Below are 7,723 nucleotides of genomic sequence, written 5' to 3'. Positions count from 1 at the left end.
CTTTCGCACCGCTTTAGTTCCAGAACTAAATTTACAGTACTAAAGTACTGGGTGATTTTGTGTGAACTATTTCCCAGTACCGTTTAAAGGGTTGCATTCGCACCGACAGCGGGCACTAGGAAGTGACGCAAGCCGGTCGACAGTGACATCATTTGTGCGCGGCGTTCAACAACGGAAACAAAGAACAACAACGTAAACAACCGGAGGATGGAGGACGCTGTGATCGGAGCTGTGTTTCTGTTGTGTCTCGCAGGTTTCACAATAATGGACATGGAATGTCGACGTATATGTAAAGTGAAATAAGTCGACACTACAGTGTTTACACGGCGTTTTAAATCATGGCGGGCGAGGGCGTTTTCGTACGCGTTTGGCCAATCAACATCTGCTTACGTCACGGATAGTACCAGTTGTTAGAGGTTAGACCCTGCTCCGGAGTAGGAGCTCATCTGGTTCTCGAAAAAGGCAGTCGGTACTAAAATCACACCCAGTTCCGGAGGTGCGAAAACGCCAAAAAGTGGGTAGTTCCACAATTAGTTCAGGTACTATGAAAAGGTTCCTGTGGTGCAAAAGGCCCTATTTGTGACCTCAACCATCTCAGAGTCCATGACACCTGCCTAGATAACAAACTCTGCCAGGTGATTCAGAACAACACCAGAGGTGAAGCCATCCTTCACATGATTATCACTAATATGAAAGTATATTTAAAACCTGAAATTGTCCTTCTCGTTAGTTCAAGTGACCATAATTCTGTCCTTCGGAGCCCTAAAGACCTCCACAGTGGACTAAACGGGTAGTATGACCTATAACTGAGTCAGGCTTGAGTGACTTTGGCAGTTGGTTTACCCCTCACTCATGGCAGGAGGAGAAGGAAGCAACCAGTACCAGTGAGAAAGCCAACGCCTTTTTCAATACTATCTTGCCTGAAATGAACAGACATTTACCCTTCGGACAAACCATGGATCTCCCCCAAGATTAAGCACAGAAGAAGCTTTCAAGACTGAAAAATCAAGTGCCCTGGTAAAGTTCTACAGAAACAAAGTCCAAAAGGAAATATACACAGCAAAAAAACACTTCTACAAATCCAAAATGGAAGGCATGGAAAAAGCGAATCCTAGAGCTCGGCACAGCAGAATTAAATCAATGTGCAAAACTGAAAAAGGCAGACCAACTTAATCTTCCTAGAATGAATTCCCAGGACTTTGTGACAATTGGTAAAGCAATCAACACAAAGTTTGTTAAAGTCGCTTCCGCCTCTTGAACGTTCAGCTTTACCTCCTTTCCTACCATCCCTTCCACTGCCTACTATTCCAGTGTGGGACGTGTACAGCAGATTGTCTTCCACTGCCTGCTACAAATCCCCTGGACCAGACATGATCTCTCCAATCATATTGAAGGAGTTTGCATGTGAGATCAGCTTTGCTCTTTGTGTCATCATCAACAGTTCGTTACGTCTTCCCCTCCAAACACTGATGAATTGAGGTCGATCTCATTAAAAGGTCAGCTCTTTAAAATTTGCAAACGGTTGATCCACACTGAATTCTGAATGACATCACGCCAAATTTAGAGCATATGAAGTTTTGTAGCTGAAAAAACTGTTCCACAGCACACAATCTAGTTAGTTTGATGGACTTTGTGTACAAGGCTTGTGATGTTTCAGGCTCAGTGTGCACACTAAATACAACGGATTTTGCCAAGGCCTTTGATGCTGTAGATCACACAGTGGCATTACAGTGCCTCCTCGATCTTGGAGTGAGACCAGGCTTCATTCCATGGATCTGCAGCTTCATGACCAACCATCACCAGAGAGTGCTCTATCATGGATATCTCTCTGATTGGGAATACCCAACATGTGGAGGAGTGTCTCCAGGAAGGAACAGATCACTGGAAATATGTGGATGATATGACACTGGCCCAGAAGTGGGCGCCCCAACTACCCTGTACCTTCCAACAGACCCTGAATGGTGTTTGGGTAGAGGAGAATAAAATGAAACTCAACCCAAAGAAACGTATAGTTTTACATGTCACCAGCATGAGACATACACCAGCCAGGCCGACCCTTTCCACTGATCAGAAGATCTTGGAGGTTTGTGACAGTTAAAGTCCTTGGGGTTACCATCCAGAGTAACTTGAGATGGGACAGTCAGCTGGACCACATGTTGACCTCAACCAACAGGAAGCTTTTTGCTGTGTGTTGCCTAAAGAAATTTGGTGTCTGAGATGCAGAACTGGTTTCCATCTTCACAGGCTCTGTGTGTCCAATGCAGTCCCTGTCTGGCTCAGTTCTTTGACTGTAGACCAGGCTAAAAGACTGGAAAGCATGCAGAAACAGGGCACCCAGAGGCCCTCTGCACTCTCAGTGCACTCTCGCAGAGAGATACACTCAAATGTGTCGTGGCTTTACCCTAAAATTGTTTAAGTCCAACTTTAGTGACTGGCTGCCACCTCAGGAAGGAGCTCACAAGTCACCAGACGAGGAATTCAAACAAATGAACCATCCCAAGATGTCGAACCGAGAGATGTAGCAGATCACCAATCCCCTAGATGTGCAGATACCTAAAAGACAGCGGATTTTAGAATATAGTTTTACAGTATAGTATAGTTTTGAGATATAGATCTTAGATGAGTTAATTGTAAATTTTAAATTGTAGTTCATTTTAAATTTTTGGATAATTTAAATTTTTGTTGTATATATCAGTGTTTTAATGACAATTTTCTTTATGAATCTTTAATGATGCTGAAAAGTCAGTGAAACAATGAAAACATTAGTCATTTATAATGTAAGTGAGAAGAGGAACTAACTCACAGATATTAATTGTAGCTATAAACAGATACAGATTACATTCTTTAATGAATAAACAAACAAACAAATGCCGTGTGTGTGTTGTCCGTCAGTGTGTAAGAATACACACCTGTACTGTACATTAAGAATCTAGTGCATTTGAACACTTTAGGTGATCTCAGAGTCATGTGACAGATGAGCTCTAAATGGATCCAGCACTATAGTATTAAAGGCTAATCCTGAATTAGCAGCATGGCTAGTTAGCTAACATAGCTAGCTAGTGTTGTTAGCAAACAGAGCTACTGTTAGCTTGCATCAGTAACAACCAGCCCAATGAAATCAGGCTGAATTTTCTGTTCTTCTCCTCAGAGATGGTTAGTACAAGCTTTCTAACAGAAAAACACTTAATATGCATAAATACACACTGCTAACATTATAATATTATATTATAATAATGTGTGTGTGTGTGTGTGTGTGTGTGTGTGTGTGTGTTTTGTGTTCCAGAAGGTTGTGTTGCAGCTTCTGGCTGCTCAGGTGGCACTTTGGATTGTGGACTTTACGCTGAAGAAGACTAGTTTAAAGTGGGTAAGTGATGAAAACATTCTCCTTAGCTCTAGCTCTGTTGACTGTAAAACTGTTTTATCTAAGAGCTGCTGCTGTAATCATAAATCCTGTCCTGTGCTCATCCCAGGACATCAGCACTGTCACCTCGGACTTGTTCATTAGGGATCTAAAGCTACTCTTTCTTACTATTTCTGCAAAGCTACTTTGTGATGATGTCTATTGTTAAAATTGCTGTATAAATAAAATGTAATGAAAGAGAATCGAATAGATTTTGTGCTAGTCAACGTAACTCCTTCCTGAACCACTGTACAGTTAGTAGTATGAAGTAGATTGAAGTTTATTTGTCATGTGCACAAAATCTCAGTGACTGTACATTGAACTGCTTGTTATGAGGCTCAGATACTCTACATCTGCGCAATATAAAAATATACATCAGAAGATAAAGCGGGAGGAGAGAGGAAAGAGGGGGAAAGAGATTATTTACAAATACTATATATACAAAATATGCAGAATATATTAGTATGTATGGTGTGTGTGCGCCTAGTCAGTATGGAAGTAAGGTGCAGATCCTGACTGTAAACACTGGAATATATAAACACAGTGTCAGTGTGTGAACAGGAGCGTAACTGTAGTACAGTAAATAGTAGCTGTGTGCAGGTGTAGTGGCTGAGCAGTCTATAGGCAGAGGAGCGTATAAAACACAGATCAAGCAGCAGTACAAAGTAGTATTTAAAAATCTAAACAGTTTACAATGAAATGAGATGTAGTGTTATGTGTAGTGTGGAATAATAATAATAATAATAATAATAATAATAATATGGTCAGTGTAGAAATATATTGCACAGACACAGGACTCCGTCCTTAGCAGCAGTGAAGTGGTAGCAGTGTTCTTAAAGTTAAAACCTTAAACAGCGGTGTATAACACAGATAACACAGTGACGTCCTCAGGGTGTCTTTGGAAAAAAGCACCTGGATGCTGTTTCGTAGGATGCGACGGTCGCTCAGCGGAAAAGTGTTCACTCTATTGCTGAGAGATCATGAGTTTGAATCCTGTCGATGCCACAGCCGTCTGTGGCGTCCAAAAGAACGGAAATGTCCGTGCTGTCTGGGTGGGAGGGGCATACGCCCCTGTGACATGTCAATCACTGTGACATGAGCCAATCGTAGGCGTCTGTGAGCTCAAGTATGCAGCAGAAGGTAGATAGCATTTCCTCTGAGTGTGTTACACAGCCCTGTGATGCAGCAGGAGCAGCAGTTGCTGTGTTTGCTTCATGTGTCTCTGTGAAAGCATGTGATGGCTTTCAGACTCTGACTGGCACAATGTGGGGATAAAAAAGCAAAGGCTCATAAACATGAATTATTTCAATACTATAGTTGCAATTTTGTTTAAAAACATATGCGCTACTTCCTGTCTATAAAATATAGCATAATGTTGTGCAGCAGAGTGTTAGCATTATTAGGACATCCCTTGCTGGCTTGGTTGTTTTCCTCCTGACCCCGGCTATGTCTTTAGATTTCACAGCTCTACACCTGCACCATTCATCTTTAAATCCCCGGTGTGTCTCCTCTCCAGCTCAGTGCTAATCAATATGAATAACCCTGATGGAGACAGAAGGAAAAAGACCTTCACCTGCTCCAGGACTCTGTAAATAAAAGCTAAGGGCAACGAGACACCGTTAATGTCAACATTAACATCATTTTCTTATTAACTTCTTTATTTGCCCTTGCTCCTCGCAGCTCAAAATGACCCGAATCTCATCTCTGTAATAGAAATGCGATTTTCAGACATGTTCATCTTCATTAGCAAAACTAAAACGAGGACATAAAGTTCATCGTTGCAGAAAGTCATTCTAATATTCTTCCACGTTTAGTATAAAATCAGTAAATGGACATTCTGACCTGAATAAAAGGGTTTAGTCAACGTGTGAAAAAAGTTACCACCCTTAACACTAACCCAGTGGAGGCGTGTGACAGGATGTGGGTCATGCTAGTTATTAACCTCGGTGGCAATCCTGTAGTGTGTGAGACCGGATTAGCCTTTCTCCTCCAGGGTTAAGGCAAAAAAAGTGGATCATAAGTTTCAGCGATTGACTGAAAAGAGCTTTAAAACTGTAATTGAGCTTCAGGTTCACATTTCTCACACAGTAACAGCCGACAGGGAAGAATGAAGAGCTCCCATTACTGATTAAAGTCATCCATCCACATTATATAAATCCCACCTCTGCTTCCGAGAGCCACTTCAGCTCCGTGGTCCAGTTCAGAACGGAATTCTGTGATCCTGTTAAAGCCACCCTGTATTTCTTACCTAAATATCTATCATTACTGCACTGAAGATTAGACACGATGTCCTGTAAAAGCCGATAATCTTTATAAACTGACTGAAAGGAATTTGAAACACGTTCTCTTTCACACGTTAACAGCATCTGCGTAAATATTTTGCAAGAGAAAAAGAACATTTTGAAAATAAAGCGTAAGATTGCTTTAGATTAGTAGTGAAATGTCGTTTCTAAACGAGTCGGCTCGTGGAGTAGGTGATTGTTGAGAGCTGATGTACTGTATAAGCCATGGTTTGGGTGTTTTTTTTTTGTTTTCTTTTGAAACTCAGAACACAAACATGGGTTTGGTGGTAAGCCACACAGCAGTTAGGAAAAGCAGCGGGGTAACAAATCCCACGGGGCTTCTGCAGAACGGTGAATACAAAGCAACCTCATCCGGCATGCTGGTATAACATGTACCGGATACACACAAACACACATTCTTACTCCAAACATTCACATTCCTATGCGAACAACAAACACTCACAGGCACACCAATTAGCGCAACAACGCTGCGTATCTCCACCCTGTAAGTGTCAGCCATCCTGCTGACGCAACAACCCAGGCCACCACCTAGCAAAAGGCCAGTCCTTCTGGCTTTTTTTTAACATGCCCACACAACATGAACTATAACGAACTATAGCCAGTCCAAGACACAGGCTACTGTCTGTCAGGGTGCTAGCCTAGCTGCTCTGTGTGGGCAATCCCACTGCCCCTCTGCAGTCCTCTCAGATCCCTCTGCAGTCCTCTCAGATCCCTCTGCAGTCTTCTCAGATCCCTCTGTAGCTTGGGACTGTAACCCTTGCACCACTGCAGGCTGAACAGCCACACCTACACCCCAGTACACAGAGGCTCCGCATGGCTTTAGAGTGGCCAACCCTCATCAGCCAATGGATGGACTGCTGCATCCTTCATTGCAGGCTCCATGGCAACAACAGCTTCTGGATGATGCAGCACAGGGCAATTTCCTTGTAAAGCTGGTATAGCAGTACCTGCAGCATCTTTCCTTCAAACGCCAAGCTCAGTGGTGTCACTGTCGCTTCTATCAACCACCTGTAGAGCCTTGCTCATGCATTCAGATAGTCCTAGTGGAGTTGTTTTGCTGTTGTAGCAGGGGCTGGTGTGCGACGCCACCCTTTGGCCACTCTCTATAGTCCTCCTGATCTACAGTGCAGTCTGCCATCGACTTCAGGGCCAGATCTGAGTGTCTGCTGCTGGGCTCGTCCACTGGCTCCACCCAGCGTCTCCAGCCCAGGCCATCAAGGTGCTTCTGAGGTGCTTCCTTCTGCTGGACATCCTCTTCCAATGGCATACACCACATACCGGCATTCTTCCATCACACCACCCTGTCACTCAGTACTTTAGTATAACACACAGTGTTAATTACTTACACAGAAATGATCACTTATCATTATTTCTTCTCCTCAGAGGATCTGCTTTGAGATTTGTTAACCACTTATCCATATCCAAACCCGAGGCATTTTGGACATTAACGTAATTAAAACATCACTCTTGATGCTCCAGATGCAATCTCTTGACTCACTGCTGATTCATGACCCGTTTCCCTCAAACTCGTGTGAAATGTGGCAGATTTGCAGGTGTTTTTCTGCCTCTCTGAGTTCCTGTATCACGCTGACAAAATCAGGCTGTGATGGAGGCTTTTACAGGAAGGTGATGCGGCCATAAATCACTAAAACAACTCCGTTCTGTTTAACGCAACAGAGCGGTGATAAATCATCACTGCTGGCTGGAGCAGACGGCTCGGCTTTTAAACCATACGTTCTAGCAGTGTGTTCCTGCAGGTCCTGGACAGTTGATCGATGGCTTGAAAAGAAAATATGACACGTTCTGCAGTGCTGTATGTCACGCCACTATAGAGATGAAAATATCTGGAGGGGGAAAGTACAGAAAATAAAAAGGGAGAAACAATATAAAGTTATATTTATATCTGAACATCTCTGAGATTGGATTGAACCTCGGGGGCTCAGGGCCAGTGTGTGAAGTTTAAGCTTCTGTATTTTACTTCATTTTTGACTTTTTTTTGTTTAAAGCGACAGGATGGAAC

General features: G+C 42.9%; 1 long non-coding RNA gene across 1 annotated transcript in view; it reads left to right on the top strand.

The window, feature by feature from the left end:
• Positions 1 to 3,026: 3,026 nt before the first annotated feature.
• LOC113525588 (uncharacterized) overlaps positions 3,027 to 7,723 on the top strand; it is a 15,828-nt gene continuing 11,131 nt past the window's right edge. The window contains exons 1-2 of the long non-coding RNA XR_003402683.3: positions 3,027 to 3,153; positions 3,284 to 3,364. This is a non-coding gene — a long non-coding RNA (uncharacterized LOC113525588). The remainder of the gene's footprint in view (positions 3,154 to 3,283; positions 3,365 to 7,723) is intronic.

Source organism: Pangasianodon hypophthalmus, chromosome 19, assembly GCF_027358585.1.
Source record: "Pangasianodon hypophthalmus isolate fPanHyp1 chromosome 19, fPanHyp1.pri, whole genome shotgun sequence".
Classification (NCBI taxonomy): Eukaryota; Metazoa; Chordata; class Actinopteri; order Siluriformes; family Pangasiidae; genus Pangasianodon; species Pangasianodon hypophthalmus.
This window is presented reverse-complemented; position numbering and strand designations above follow the sequence as displayed.